The sequence below is a fragment of the Gymnoscopelus microlampas genome (genome assembly GCF_963454915.1).
Source record: "Gymnoscopelus microlampas genome assembly, chromosome: 21".
Taxonomy (NCBI): Eukaryota; Metazoa; Chordata; class Actinopteri; order Myctophiformes; family Myctophidae; genus Gymnoscopelus; species Gymnoscopelus microlampas.
Genome location: NC_139958.1, coordinates 204,293 through 220,141, shown reverse-complemented (window position 1 = coordinate 220,141; position 15,849 = coordinate 204,293). Strand labels below are relative to the sequence as shown.

The 15,849-nt window shown below is 37.8% G+C and overlaps 1 long non-coding RNA gene across 1 annotated transcript; it reads left to right on the top strand.

Moving 5' to 3' along the window:
* Nucleotides 1–7,214: 7,214 nt before the first annotated feature.
* LOC311037517 lies at nt 7,215–8,200 on the top strand. The gene is made up of 3 exons (XR_014599972.1): nt 7,215–7,592; nt 7,779–7,824; nt 8,155–8,200. It is a non-coding gene; the product is annotated as an uncharacterized lncRNA (long non-coding RNA).
* Nucleotides 8,201–15,849: the final 7,649 nt, after the last annotated feature.

The window sequence follows — 15,849 nt, the reverse complement described above, 5'->3', positions numbered from 1 at the left end:
TCTGTGAGGTTTTTTTTCCAAAGGGGGCGGGATCAAAAGAATTTGAGTACTGTGCTCTGATTGGTCACCCCAGACTTCGGGAGCAGGAAATGGATTCACAACGGGGCGGGGCCAGACCCAAACCACAGACTGACAGATTGGTCTGGTCCCAGGATACAGTGGTTCCGGTAGGAGACAAAAAGGAGACTCTTTGTGTCTCCTACCGGAACCGCTGCCGGTCATCACATTATTGTCATATCCATGAATGAAGTCTCCATGAGGTGTGTAATCCATAGGGAAAAAGTCATTTTGGGGGTGAACTATCCCTTTAATAAGGCATTGTCCATATATGGTCATATGAAAAGAGAGATGGCTTCATGTTTGGGAAACCTAATTGATTATGACCATATAAGGAAATACCATCATCCATATGGTAATCTAATGAAGTAATCCCTCTGTCTATGACCAAATCCTGGAGGGCCAAATGGACCATTACAGGTCTGTAACTCTTTAGTGTACAAATGGAACCAAATGGAACGTTATGGTGGTCCTTGAAATGTAAAAGTTTGAGGACCACTGGTATATTAATGGTTTATCAGACGTGAAGTCCACACACCAGCTCTGACAGTGTGATGGATACGGTTCCAAATGCTAACGCAGCTACAAACACCCTGCAGCTCTTAGCCTGTCTCAAAGTGGGGTCCGGGGACCCCCAGGGGTCCTTGGGGGGATTTCAGGTCGTTCCCAGCTAAAGTAGTTAAGGTAGCATCATAAACATTTTAACATGTTATATTTATCACTAATAACCCAGTGAGCCATAACATAAACACATGTTATATTTATCACTAATAACCCAGTGAGTCATAACATAAACACATGTTATATTTATCACTAATAACCCAGTGAGCCATAACATAAACATGTTGTTATATTTATCACTAATAACCCAGTGAGTCATAACATAAACACATGTTATATTTATCACTAATAACCCAGTGAGCCATAACATAAACACATGTTATATTTATCACTAATAACCCAGTGAGCCATAACATAAACATGTTGTTATATTTATCACTAATAACCCAGTGAGCCATAACATAAACACATGTTATATTTATCACTAATAACCCAGTGAGCCATAACATAAACACATGTTATATTTATCACTAATAACCCAGTGAGTCATAACATAAACACATGTTATATTTATCACTAATAACCCAGTGAGTCATAACATAAACACATGTTATATTTATCACTAATAACCCAGTGAGCCATAACATAAACATGTTGTTATATTTATCACTAATAACCCAGTGAGTCATAACATAAACACATGTTATATTTATCACTAATAACCCAGTGAGCCATAACATAAACACATGTTATATTTATCACTAATAACCCAGTGAGCCATAACATAAACACATGTTATATTTATCACTAATAACCCAGTGAGTCATAACATAAACATGTTGTTATATTTATCACTAATAACCCAGTGAGTCATAACATAAACACATGTTATATTTATCACTAATAACCCAGTGAGTCATAACATAAACACATGTTATATTTATCACTAATAACCCAGTGAGTCATAACATAAACACATGTTATATTTATTAATAACCCAGTGAGTCATAACATAAACACATGTTATATTTATCACTAATAACCCAGTGAGTCATAACATAAACACATGTTATATTTATCACTAATAACCCAGTGAGCCATAACATAAACACATGTTATATTTATCACTAATAACCCAGTGAGCCATAACATAAACACATGTTATATTTATCACTAATAACCCAGTGAGCCATAACATAAACACATGTTATATTTATCACTAATAACCCAGTGAGTCATAACATAAACACATGTTATATTTATCACTAATAACCCAGTGAGTCATAACATAAACACATGTTATATTTATCACTAATAACCCAGTGAGTCATAACATAAACACATGTTATATTTATCACTAATAACCCAGTGAGTCATAACATAAACACATGTTATATTTATTAATAACCCAGTGAGCCATAACATAAACACATGTTATATTTATCACTAATAACCCAGTGAGTCATAACATAAACACATGTTATATTTATCACTAATAACCCAGTGAGTCATAACATAAACACATTGTTATATTTATCACTAATAACCCAGTGAGTCATAACATAAACACATGTTATATTTATCACTAATAACCCAGTGAGCCATAACATAAACACATGTTATATTTATTAATAACCCAGTGAGTCATAACATAAACACATGTTATATTTATCACTAATAACCCAGTGAGCCATAACATAAACACATGTTATATTTATTAATAACCCAGTGAGCCATAACATAAACACATGTTATATTTATCACTAATAACCCAGTGAGTCATAACATAAACACATGTTATATTTATCACTAATAACCCAGTGAGCCATAACATAAACACATGTTATATTTATCACTAATAACCCAGTGAGTCATAACATAAACACATTGTTATATTTATCACTAATAACCCAGTGAGTCATAACATAAACACATGTTATATTTATCACTAATAACCCAGTGAGCCATAACATAAACACATGTTATATTTATCACTAATAACCCAGTGAGTCATAACATAAACACATGTTATATTTATCACTAATAACCCAGTGAGTCATAACATAAACACATGTTATATGTATCACTAATAACCCAGTGAGTCATAACATAAACACATGTTATATTTATCACTAATAACCCAGTGAGTCATAACATAAACACATGTTATATTTATCACTAATAACCCAGTGAGTCATAACATAAACACATGTTATATTTATCACTAATAACCCAGTGAGCCATAACCTAAACACATGTTATATTTATCACTAATAACCCAGTGAGTCATAACATAAACACATGTTATATTTATCACTAATAACCCAGTGAGTCATAACATAAACACATGTTATATTTATCACTAATAACCCAGTGAGTCATAACATAAACACATGTTATATTTATCACTAATAACCCAGTGAGCCATAACATAAACACATGTTATATTTATCACTAATAACCCAGTGAGTCATAACATAAACACATGTTATATTTATCACTAATAACCCAGTGAGCCATAACATAAACACATGTTATATTTATCACTAATAACCCAGTGAGCCATAACATAAACATGTTGTTATATTTATCACTAATAACCCAGTGAGTCATAACATAAACACATGTTATATTTATCACTAATAACCCAGTGAGTCATAACATAAACACATGTTATATTTATCACTAATAACCCAGTGAGTCATAACATAAACACATGTTATATTTATCACTAATAACCCAGTGAGTCATAACATAAACACATTGTTATATTTATCACTAATAACCCAGTGAGTCATAACATAAACACATGTTATATTTATCACTAATAACCCAGTGAGTCATAACATAAACACATGTTATATTTATCACTAATAACCCAGTGAGTCATAACATAAACACATTGTTATATTTATCACTAATAACCCAGTGAGCCATAACATAAACACATGTTATATTTATCACTAATAACCCAGTGAGTCATAACATAAACACATTGTTATATTTATCACTAATAACCCAGTGAGTCATAACATAAACACATGTTATATTTATCACTAATAACCCAGTGAGTCATAACATAAACACATGTTATATTTATCACTAATAACCCAGTGAGCCATAACATAAACACATGTTATATTTATCACTAATAACCCAGTGAGCCATAACATAAACACATGTTATATTTATCACTAATAACCCAGTGAGTCATAACATAAACACATTGTTATATTTATCACTAATAACCCAGTGAGTCATAACATAAACACATGTTATATTTATCACTAATAACCCAGTGAGCCATAACATAAACACATTGTTATATGTATCACTAATAACCCAGTGAGTCATAACATAAACACATGTTATATTTATCACTAATAACCCAGTGAGTCATAACATAAACACATTGTTATATTTATCACTAATAACCCAGTGAGTCATAACATAAACACATGTTATATTTATCACTAATAACCCAGTGAGTCATAACATAAACACATTGTTATATTTATCACTAATAACCCAGTGAGTCATAACATAAACACATGTTATATTTATCACTAATAACCCAGTGAGTCATAACATAAACACATGTTATATTTATCACTAATAACCCAGTGAGTCATAACATAAACACATGTTATATTTATCACTAATAACCCAGTGAGTCATAACATAAACACATTGTTATATTTATCACTAATAACCCAGTGAGCCATAACATAAACACATGTTATATTTATCACTAATAACCCAGTGAGTCATAACATAAACACATGTTATATTTATCACTAATAACCCAGTGAGTCATAACATAAACACATGTTATATTTATCACTAATAACCCAGTGAGTCATAACATAAACACATTGTTATATTTATCACTAATAACCCAGTGAGTCATAACATAAACACATGTTATATTTATCACTAATAACCCAGTGAGCCATAACATAAACACATTGTTATATTTATCACTAATAACCCAGTGAGTCATAACATAAACACATGTTATATTTATCACTAATAACCCAGTGAGTCATAACATAAACACATGTTATATTTATCACTAATAACCCAGTGAGTCATAACATAAACACATTGTTATATTTATCACTAATAACCAAGTGAGCCATAGTCGGTTTTTAGACGTTCGTTTTTTTTGTAGACCTAAATTAGATGGTCTAGATTCAGTCTATATCTAGACCAAATCTAGCCGATTGAATTTAAACAATTATTCCATAAATATTGATTAAAAAAAACAACTGTAAGTTGCATAACTGATCTCCAAATATTGGACAAAAATGATTTTAATAGCCATTGATCAATATACAGTATAGTTTAGATTTAGCCTTGATCTAGACGTTTAAATCAAAACTATATATCAATGTTTAGATTTAGACCATATCTAAACCATTAAATGTATTTAATGTTTTAGTCATGTTGTTTGAAAACGTACATATGTTTAGAAATACTATTACAGCGAAATAATGCAGTTTTGCATAATGGTGATAATATGCAAATATATTTTTAAAATATGTATAAATATAACAAATAAAGGCAGTTTGCACTAATGGTGATAGGCTAATATAAAATACAGAGGAACGAGTGAAAGCCAAGCAGTAAACTGCTAACCTCGCATCACTAGACTTTCTACAGTAAACCGCAGATTGGGTTTGGAGGTCGTTTTGCTTGTTTCTTTCACAAGACTTGCCAACGTTGGTTTTGCTTAGCCGTCTCACAAGACGTGGCAACCCCTGGAGTAGTTTCGTAACAACACGGAAGTCGGCATTGTCTATCAGATCAAACACCACAGGGCATTATTCATTGAATGTTTCGTGAGTTTTAACTGTAACTGGCCATTAAAACAATATCTAGCTATTTCTCACCACTAGTAACATAACATTATTCACCTTTGCTTGAGTTGGGCCATGTGTTGAATGTTTAAATCAGGGGTCTTCAACAAGGGGTCCGGGACCCCTAGGGGGTCCTCAGAGTTATTCAGAGTTACTACAGGGGGTCCGCCAAATCTTTATGTGATTTTTACATTAACCACTTCAACCAAGCATCTCTATTCTGAGGAGAACTTTAGCCAAAAATAGCAGATCTGCGTTGTGTGCTTGTAGATCTGCTATTTTCGGCAAAGAGGTTTGGTGGAGGGGGGAAAAAAGCAGACCAAGTACAGAGTGGGTCAAGTTTACTTAGTATGGACGGTGTGTGTGGTTGAAAGTCTGAAAACACACATTAACATGAATCCAACACTGATGACAGTGTCTGTCAAACAAGTCTATGAAGCTATCTATGAAATCTATGAAAAGATTATATTCTATACAATATATAATGGGGGGTCCCTGCTTTATCTCACTCTCAGCCAAGGGGTCCTTGGCCTGAAAACGTTGAAGACCCCTGGTTTAAATCAATCAGTAGCCTATTTACATGTATTTACAGCTCTCTTCTAGGTGATGTCTAGAAGTGGCAAACTGCTGACTTTAGTCACATGTTATCTCTCTCTCTCTCTCTCTCTCTCTCTCTCTCTCTCTCTCTCTCTCTCTCTCTCTCTGGCTATTCCACGACAATGACTGCAACTCCTTGCAACTATTTGTGGAGCAGTTACTCTGCTCTCTTCCTTATGATAGTAAGGTCTAGATAATCTGGATGGTAAAGTGCTGAGAATGTAGCATCTCCTATCTGTCATATTATTCATAGATGTTAGGATGTGGGTCTATGTCAAAAGCTGTGGAAGGAGGCTAAGGTTATTCCTATAAGTATTTGACCTGTTTTGAGCAAAATCATGGAAAAGTTGGTGCATTCACAAATTCAAGCTTATTTTGTTTCAAACAAGCTTGCAACATATTGTCAACATGCCTATAGAGCTGGTCACTACTACTACTACTTCTACTGCTTTGATACAGCTGACTGATGACTGGCTTAAAGCTATAGATAATTCCATTAGATTTGTTTGTTATTTTGTCCTTTTTATTTTGGGAGTATTGTCATATTCGTTCATTACAATAATATACATCTGGCCTAATTATCTTCCCCAGGTGAATCAGTGCCCTGTGTCCAAAGCTAAGACAGTTTTGACAGCCCCTCTACACACCTTTTAAATCACTTCTAAAAACCCACCTTTATGTTAAGGCCTTTTCGTAGTTGTTGCGCCTTCTGCTTTTGGGTTGCATACTATCAGCTTCTAACTTGCTCTTTCTCATCATTAACTGTTTTATTTGTTGTAATTGATTATATGTGTTGCTTTGTTGTATGTTGTTTTAACCTATGTGGTTATTATGCTGCCCTTTATATGTAAAGCACTTTGTAACCTTGTTTGGAAAAGCGCTATATAAATAAATTCATTATCATTATCATTATCATTATCATTAACACCAGGTACATTTAAATGCTATGTTAATTGATTTAAGCCCAATGTTTAATATATATATATATTGTAGATGGAAATTACAGCCAGTATCGGTGTTAATGTCCAAACAAAACCTTAAGAGTTTTCTAATTCCTTCATTTCTTTTTCTGTGGTAGATCTTGACAAAACTCCGGTCAGCCGTAAAAGAGGAAGAACTGCACAAGGTACCTACATGAATGATTAACATTTTAAATATCAGGAATTAAATTTTGAAAGTTTTTGTTTGTTTGTTTACCCGCCTGCATTATCGTTGGGACTACTACTACTATGTTTTAGGTCCTCTAGAAGAAATGAGTATAACAGAACGTTTAGCCGGAAGATTAAAATAAAAAGGTATTAAAATATATTACGTATTTCAACAACAGTACATCTACTGTGGGGGCCTTACTCCTGAACAGAAACAACTTGGACTCCACAATGAAAATGTGGATAAAGCACAGCATATATCATACATGACTTGATGGTGTAAGAAGGTGTAATTTCAATGTGTTTTCACACCCAGCAGAATATTGAAGCTACACACCGGTCCAAGTCAGATCCTGAACTACACAAGGTAACTTTCAATTGATTGTAGCAGTGAGCAAAATGGGTTGCAATCTCTCCCCTACAGTGAAGCCGTAATCTGGGCCAAGAAAATGTCTTGACTCTACTCCACCTTTCAATTGACTATAACAGTAATCCTCAATGGTGATGTTGCAAGTATGACATGTAGCCTAATTACCTTGTCTTTCACCAACAGGAAATCTTATCAGAACTCCCAGGAGAAAGTCACTGGATTCCAAAAGGTACATTTTGATAAAGTTTGGAAGTCATCTTACTCTGGCAAAGATTTAATTGGGGAGAGATAATGATGTTGAACTTGAAAATTAAGATCTGCACCAGCCAAAGTATAGCCTCTAATTCCAAATCACAGGCAGACTGTCACATGGTTTGTTTCTTTCAGTTTCCCATGTCGGAGAAAAGTAAGAATGGAAGTATTATTTATCACTTTTTTAACACTTACGTGTTAGTGTATTATTTCTGTTTCATATCCACATAATTGTCTTCATTGCAGGTTGGCAGAGTGTGCCGTTTTTCTTTTTGCAATTTAGCGTTGCGTTTTCTTTTTGTTTCAGACTTTTCACCAATGCCCTGATGAGTCCTTTCTACTTGCATGGACAGCATGAGAGAGCTTTCAAAAGCACTGCCTTCTATCTGTCATCAAAGGTAAAAATAACTTTGTCAGTGCTAGTTATTTGTTGATTGCTTATTCACGTTGTAAACGTGTGACTGACATATACTAGATAACCTCTGTAATGTCTACTGTCAGCCTGAGAGTTATTCGTCATTGTTTTGACTGCAGAAGCCGTTCAGAAGACATTCACAGAGACAATGGAGAACCTGGTCAGCGCTGCCATCTCTGACCACTTCAAGCAGGCGCCTGGTAGAAGTGGTGGAGGGGGTTAAAAGAAGAGGGCAACGCCTTGAAGCAAATCCAATGTTATTATTTGATCAAAACATTTTGTTAAGACTTGTCTTTTCTAGTTGTTTAACCCAATAGGACAGGGAACGCATCTGTGTCACTTAAGATTTATTCGGCTATTCAAAAAAAATAGCAGATCTACAAGCTCATAGCGCTTCAGATATTCATTCAGATATTATAATACAACAAAAAGGCTAAATGGCACCATCAGCATCTTCAGTGATGTTGTAGTAGCCTACAGGTGTAAACGTGTGTTTACAAGAAAACGTAAGAAGTGGGTTTCAGGTGAGCTGATTTGATTCTGTACAATACACACAGTTGTCAACAGTTTCAGTAAAATTGTTAATTTCTTAACTCATTAACTCATGTGGAATATGATACACATTTATGGACTTATAGAGCCCAATTTGAACACACACACACACACACACACACACACACAGATAAGTTTGGATACTGAGTGGTCTACAGCACATTCCAGAGAACACTAGATGTCCAGTTCAAAGGATGCTTCCTAAAGGGCATCTGACCTTAGCTGACCTCTAGCATCTTGGGGTGTTGTTCTTCTGCACAATGGACACACACACACACACACACACACACACACACACACACACACACACACACACACACACACACACACACACACACACACACACACACACACACACACATACAAGAGATGTAGCACACACACCTAGCGACGTGCACATCCAGTGTATGCAAGTACATACACACACATGTGAAGTCTGCCTATAAATACTGTGAGGACAAAGAAACCGTCCCTTCTTGCCTTCTTGCCTTGCCTTGGCCTTCTTCTTCTTGCTCTGTTCTGTTCCGGCCACACCATGTAGCAGCAAGGCTGACATGTGCTCCTGTGCTCTGTACTCTGTTTTGTCCAATAAATCGACTTGAGGAACATTACTGGTCTGGACCTTTCTACTTCCTGGAACGAATTGATGTTAATGAATCTCTGTGTCGGCTGTAGAAATGTTTTGGGTTGTTATGCAGTCCGACTATTTTTACTTTAAATATAATGTGAATCACCTTATGACAATACTGTGTAATCTTAATGCCTGTTTTATGTTGGTCTGATTGTGTCCCAGTTATTTGTCTATCAAGGGGGGCTAATGAGATGTTGTTGTGTGATGAGTTCTGTCTTTGAGGAGTATGTTTTGAATTATGGTTTTCTTCTTGTGTTTTGATTTTCTTCATTGTACCCTTGTTTACGAAGGACCAATAGGGCCCTCCGTAGGGGGGAATGTGGAATATGATACACATTTATGGACTTATAGAGCCCAATTTGAACACACACACACACACAGATAAGTTTGGATACTGAGTGGTCTACAGCACATTCCAGAGAACACTAGATGTCCAGTTCAAAGGATGCTTCCTAAAGGGCATCTGACCTTAGCTGACCTCTAGCATCTTGGGGTGTTGTTCTTCTGCACAATGGACACACACACACACACACACACACACACACACACACACACACACACACACACACACACACACACACACACACACACACACACACACAAAAGAGATGTAGCACACACACCTAGCGACGTGCACATCCAGTGTATGCAAGTACATACACACACATGTGAAGTCTGCCTATAAATACTGTGAGGACAAAGAAACCGTCCCTTCTTGCCTTCTTGCCTTGCCTTGGCCTTCTTCTTCTTGCTCTGTTCTGTTCCGGCCACACCATGTAGCAGCAAGGCTGACATGTGCTCCTGTGCTCTGTACTCTGTTTTGTCCAATAAATCGACTTGAGGAACATTACTGGTCTGGACCTTTCTACTTCCTTTCGAGAATATTGTCACACTTGTGCGAAAATATACAACACTCATTAATAACATTTCATGTAATCATACAACAGGACAAAGGTGACACACTCAGCAGGGTACACAGCACTGCAGGGAGTTGCACCCTGGATCCAGCAGACGCTAGAAGTACTACTACCAGTGCTTGTTGGCTTTGTGACACACCACCATGTCTTACTTGCATGTGAAAACAGAAAATATTAAAAAGGGCTGAATAGCCGGTGTAAAAACACAAATCGGCTGATTACAAGCCAATCTACAGGCTTGTAGATCGGCTATTTAAAAACATTAATGAAGTGTTTTGGAATATTTGCATACATAACTGTCTCAAATAGGAACACACAGTATCCCCTGTCACAGTGAACCTCAAACCTTTTAATTTCAAGGACCCCCAGTTTGATATGCATTAGACCAAAGACCCCCATTTGATATATCTCTGGGACCTCAATCTATATTACAAAATCCTATCTCTCAGAGTGTACAAATGGAACCAAATGGACCCCTGAGGGTCCATTTGATTCCATTTGTACACCCTCAGTGCCCTATAATGTACAATAAACAAGAGCATAGTGGCCTAGACATACACAAACAGATCAGATACAGTGATTAGAATCAACATCTACAATACATTACATTGTCTGAAACAGTCCATCACTAATTAGATTTCTCCTCATTTAGCAGTATAATATATATCATGCATGTTACACTGAGCGGTTTACAAACCCCCCTCACACCCCAGATGGAGGTAAACATGTGTTGACCAACAACACACATTGACCCATGACCACAAAATATTAAACTGTCATGTTAAATAACAGTACAAAGTACAAACACGGAGCTAGAGCTCTTTCCCTCAAACTGCTATATAATAACCAAGCTAAAATATATTGTAAATAATATGAAATAAAATCGGGGACTAGATGTGACTGTTTGTTAGCTTTAAGTAGCCCCATATAGTACCTCTCCCTCCGCTATGTAGCTCCGAGCTGAGGTCCTATATCGTTCTCTGCCGTTCGGCTGAAAAATGTCCGCACATTTGCCACTTTACATGTTTCTTACCCCTTTCTGCACATCCGATCCAAAAAGTGAAAGTATTCTGAAATGATCACCGATGTTTGAAATTTTAACTCACCATAAAATCTAACAAACGAGTTGAAAAAAGCACTTTATTCGCCTCTCTCATCAACCGGTTCAATAATATTATGCATTAGAAGATGCAATTCAACATTTGACCAGTAGGGGAATCAGTAATGTTATCTCTATGGGCGCAACTCTTGCGCAATGTCTTAAAAACATGTAACCGGCGGAGGAGAGAGGCGAATAAAGTGCTTTTTTCAACTCGTTTGTTAGATTTTATGGTGAGTTAAAATTTCAAACATCTGTGATCATTTCAGAATACCTTTACTTTTTGGATACGATGTGCAGAAAGGGGTAAGAAACATGTAAAGTGGCAAATGTGCGGACATTTTTCAGCCGAACGGCAGAGAACGATATGGAACCTCATCTCGGAGCTATACAGCGGAGGGTGAGGTTCCGATTGGAGCTAAGCTTTAAGCAGCTTTCAGCCCACTATAAAGCCTGCAGCAGCTATGAAAACAGCAGTTACAGTCAGCCCAATACACACTCATAACATCCCAGATTGATCTAACAATGAATCCACTGTCCATTCATCAGCTCACCAGGTTATCTGAGCACACAACCGTTAGCTTTACAGTGTTATAAACGGTCCCATACAGCCTTTAAACCCCTCAATAAATGACGCTAACGCGCTAATTTCGCTAGCATCTCCTCCTTTCAACAAATAAGAGCCTTAAACTAAGCTAAATGTATATTTAAAATCATATTAAATATAACATCGTCTTCCTTAGGGACTAGGGAGTATATACTGATCAATGATTATGTCCTATTAGCACAATTGGAGCCATTTAAACGTCTGTTTACAACGTTAGCATAGCATCCCTTGGTCATATAAAAAAAAGAAACATCTGTCAGTTCAAACACACAATGTTACACAATGTGTTAAGTGCCGTTTTGTGGCGTTTTGTGTCTGACTATGCTCTCACCAGTGTGACTTTAATGTGGATCTGCTGTTTTCATACTGACGATGTAAACAGTAGGTTTAAAAGGCCAGCCGCTCGTTTCACTCCCAAACCTGGCAACGCTGGCCGTAACGGAAGGCTGCGACGGAGATGTAAAAATCCACGGCTTGATGTCATCAAAAGCTCATAAAACATCAAATCTAAACGTTATTGGGTCCCAACCAGCACAAAGAGACCATCCGTTGGGGCTCGCGTGGCCCATATAGTCCACACAGTCGCTTCTTTTGGGCTTTGTTTTCCCAGACCGGGTCGCTCGATTCTCTCCCACAGTCTGGCAACGCTGGCTGCAGCGGGCCCGGGCCCGGGCATGCCCTCTCGCATGTACGCATGTCTGCTTGTCAGACCAATCACAGCCCTTGCTGACTTTGTCCCTCCCCTTAAATCCACGCCTCCTGCGCTGCTCGTATCACTTCTCATGTTATCGTGCGGATGCTACGTCTCTCCGTCCGATGAGAGATTACTATGGAAAGTGTTTTACTTCAATTCGCTTCATATTATATCACTGATCTACTTTCATTTCGTCGTCTTTTGTCTGAGGTGAGTAATATTACTTTATATTTACTTTTTTCCCGCCTTTATTACTTTATATATTTTTTTCCGCCTTTTTTGGAACCTACATCTACGTTCATATTTCAAACACAGTTTGTACCCCATGGCCTGATATTTACAAAACGGAGGATGGGAAGGTGATAGTGGAAGACGAGCTTTTAAACTTTTAAACTAGCTAGGTAATATTAAGGTGCCAAAAGATGCTCTATTGTGTCGAGACATGAACTGCAGAAATGTTCAACACTGTAATGAGTTATCAACCCTGTATGAGTCTATTGTGGAGTCACTCTGTACCTCCAGCAGGCCTCTCATCAAACATAGTCCAAAAGCATGTAATGCTAAGCCAGGGTGGAATGATCACGTCCAAAGATCACGTCCAGATTCACTGGCAAAGAAGCTACAAAAGCATAATGTGAATGATTTCTGGAAGGAAATTAAAATGATAAACAATTGTAAAACATCTCTTCCATCAAATATAGATGGAGTGAGTGGTTCTGATGAAATGTCACAGCTATGGCAGAAACAATGTTCTGAGCTGTTCAACTGTGTAAAAAGTAATCTGGTTGTAGTGTAAAATGTAGATTTTAATGATGAGGTGATTGTTACTCCTGCTGAAATTCATGAAGCAGTTTTGAAGCTAGGTGATAATAAGGCCTGTGGTCTGGATAAGATAACAGCTGAACATCTTAAGCTAGCCAGTAAGAAACCGTGTCCTCTGGCGGGTGCACTACGTTAGTCCGACAGACCATTCGTCCGACAGCCCATTGCTCCGACAGCCCAAAAGTCCTACTATAGAGCAAACTCATTTTTGACCCATTACCCCGACTTCCCTTTACCCCGACAAAAGTTATCTCAATATCCCAACACCCATATGTCCGACAGAGCTCCGTTCCGTCAGCAGAAATTGGACTTCCGGTTTTCGAGCTAGCAGAAATAAGGGTTCCGGTTGCCTTCAAAATAAGAGCGTAAATTTTTTATGTTTTTTAAAAGACACAAATCTAATTTAAAAATACATTTATGATGTATGCCTTTTAAATGGCTCATACTAAAACACTTCTAAGTGGCAAGTTTAAAAAAGAAAGACACATTTGTATTTAAAAAATACATTTATGATGTACATTATGTCTTTTTAAATGGCTTATACTAGATCACTTCTAAGTGCCAGGTTGTTCCAGTTTGAAATTGGCTATTGACCCCCATTAAATGTGCACTTAGCACTGTTTTGCACTTTAACTGGATATTGATTTGTGTGTGTTACATATATGTATTGTTTTTGTATTGTTTGTCCATTGTTGTAATAATGATGACTCTAGGCCAGGTCACTCTTGGAAAATGATGATGATATAATATTGTTTATTGCAGAAGCAAATAAACAATGATAAAAGAGACCACAAAATATGCTACAAATAATAATAGTAGATAGTGCAAGCGAGATAAAAAAAAAAGAGAAGAATTTGGGGTTTATAAAGTTGATCTCACGTATTTAAAAACTAAAATACAATACAAATACAAAAGTAATCAGAAAAAAAATATTACAAATTTATATTATTTAACAACATATATACAACATGGAAACACAGCATAAAAAAAGATAGAGAAATATTAGTACATTTTTAGTGTGTGTGTGTGTGTGTGTGTGTGTGTGTGTGTGTGTGTGTGTGTGTGTGTGTGTGTGTGTACTTCTCCATAACTGAGCGCCCCTAAACTTGATAGAAAATGGATACAGACCAGTAGAGAATATTGGTGAACATTTGAGAGATAATTTGTAAAAAAAAAAGAAAGTGGCAGGCCGCCCAGTGCGGCCTGACGTAAGAAAAGTGCCAATTTCAGACAATACTGGACACTGGACAGGAGACGGCTGTTGGCGCCAGCACTTTTGACATACGCACACGTTCAGGGAGACCCCCTCTACAACGCCACACTCTCCGCTAAGCCAGACAGGTGTATTTGGGAAAATGGCGGGCCGTCCAGTGAGGTCAGGGGTCAGAAAACAGCCATTTTTAGTGCATAGACTTCACAAATTGGGCGCTGGACACGAGACAGCTATTTGTGGCAGCACTTGTGACATACGCACGCGTTCAGGGAGACCCCCTCTACAACGCCACACTCTCCGCTAAGCCAGACAGGTGTATTTGGAAAAGTGGCGGGCCGTCCAGTGAGGTCAGGGGGCAGAAAACAGCCATTTTTAGTGCATAGACTTCACAAATTGGGCGCTGGACACGAGACAGCTATTTGTGGCGGCACTTGTGACATACGCACGCGTTCAGGGAGACCCCCTCTACAACGCCACACTCTCCGCTAAGCCAGACAGGTGTATTTGGAAAAATGGCGGGCCGTCCAGTGAGGTCAGGGGTCAGAAAACAGCCATTTTTAGTGCATAGACTTCACAAATTGGGCGCTGGACACGAGACAGCTATTTGTGGCGGCACTTGTGACATACGCACGCGTTCAGGGAGACCCCCTCTACAACGCCACACTCTCCGCTAAGCCAGACAGGTGTATTTGGAAAAATGGCGGGCCGTCCAGTGAGGTCAGGGGTCAGAAAACAGCCATTTTTAGTGCATAGACTTCACAAATTGGGCGCTGGACACGAGACAGCTATTTGTGGCGGCACTTGTGACATACGCACGCGTTCAGGGAGACCCCCTCTACAACGCCACACTCTCCGCTAAGCCAGACAGGTGTATTTGGAAAAATGGCGGGCCGTCCAGTGAGGTCAGGGGTCAGAAAACAGCCATTTTTAGTGCATAGACTTCACAAATTGGGCGCTGGACACGAGACAGCTATTTGTGGCGGCACTTGTGACATACGCACGCGTTCAGGGAGACCCCCTCTACAACGCCACACTCTCCGCTAAGCCAGACA